Genomic DNA, 1,564 nt, shown 5'->3' on the forward strand with positions numbered 1-1,564 from the left:
ATATTAGTTTCTGCATAGTGACTGACACATAATAAATGTTTGTTAATCAATAATATATCTCTGCTCTCCCCTTCCTCCTTTCCATGGGTCTCTCCTGCCCTGGGATTTGCTATAATTGAGAGATCATCTAAGGTCTAGTCATGGACAAAAGTAATCACATGTAATTCCAGAAGTGGTTTTCTTTTTTTTTTTTTAGGTTTTTTTTCCAAGGCAAATGGGGTTAAGTGGCTTGCCCAAGGCCACACAGCTAGGTAATTATTAAGTATCTGAGGTCACATTTGAACTCAGGTCCTCCTGACTCCAGGGCCGGAGTTTATCCACTGCGCCACCTAGCTGCCCTAGAAGTGGTTTTCTGAGAATCAATATCTAAAAATCCAACATATCTTCAGTCTCCTCTATATGAACATTCTCTCCTTCTCTCCAGGGATGTATCCATCTTGGGTGACACGCATGTATTCTTCCACAATTTCCTCAGAGGATGAGCCATTTTGCTTGAAGAAATGTGTTTACTTTCTTTTCCCTATTTGTGATGATATTTTGTGTAACTAGAACACAGTGGGGATGGGATCAAGTTCTCCAGCCTTGAGAGTGATCATGAGAGCAGCTTTCCTTATGAACCCATTCATTCCCTTAGACATGAGATATTTCAGAGGTGGCAAATAGATATAACTTCAACTCTCCTCTTGGGGATAGGAGAAATCCTTTAATTTCTGGTACTTCTGGTAGAAGCAACTCCTCTCCCTAGAGCTGTTGGTGATACCAGTGTGGCTCTCCTCCTACTTACTACAGAAGTGGATCGGACTTCATATCCTATCTATCCCTGGCAATGGTGAGCCATGTTTATCTAGTTATATTGCTCATAGACACATTTCTTAAGTGAAAAAAGAGGAAGCTGGGAAGACAATGGCAATCACTCAACTAAGTGAGGCAGAATCTGGATCCCTAGAAAGGGATGTCCAGGAAATCTTTTATTCTGCATCTTTAAGACCAAAAATTATAAGCAAATTGAGGTCAGAGATTATTTAATTATTTTTGTGCTCACATTGCCTTGTTAATGAATGCTTAATAAAAACTTGCTGATTGATATCATATGCATACAACAGTGAGACATGGCTCTGGAGGTGGAATTAGGGAGACCAAGATTTAAAGGCCACCTTAGACACTTGTGAGTTGAGTGACCCTGACTTTCTGTGCCTCAGTTACCTTATTCCATTAGAATGAGAGCTCTAGAGAGCAGAGATTATTTTTGACCTTTCTCTGTAACCCACATTCAGCATCGGATACTTAGCAGACATTTGATGAAAGCTATTTGACAGTCTTATCTGTAAAACTCTAATATCCCTTCTGGCTCTAAATAGGGAATCACTAGGGAAATATAAAGGTAGGAACTATTTCATTTTTGCCTTTGCCTATCCTCAGGAGAACTAAGCATACTATACAGTAGGTACCTAACATGTGCTTGTTAAATGGACAAGCAGTGGTAAGCTGAACCCGCTGTGGACCGAGTCCAAGATCTCATCTAAGCCAGGATTAAGTGATAAATGAGAAAAATAACTAGACCCCG

Source organism: Macrotis lagotis, chromosome 5, assembly GCF_037893015.1.
Source record: "Macrotis lagotis isolate mMagLag1 chromosome 5, bilby.v1.9.chrom.fasta, whole genome shotgun sequence".
In the NCBI taxonomy this organism is placed as follows: Eukaryota; Metazoa; Chordata; class Mammalia; order Peramelemorphia; family Peramelidae; genus Macrotis; species Macrotis lagotis.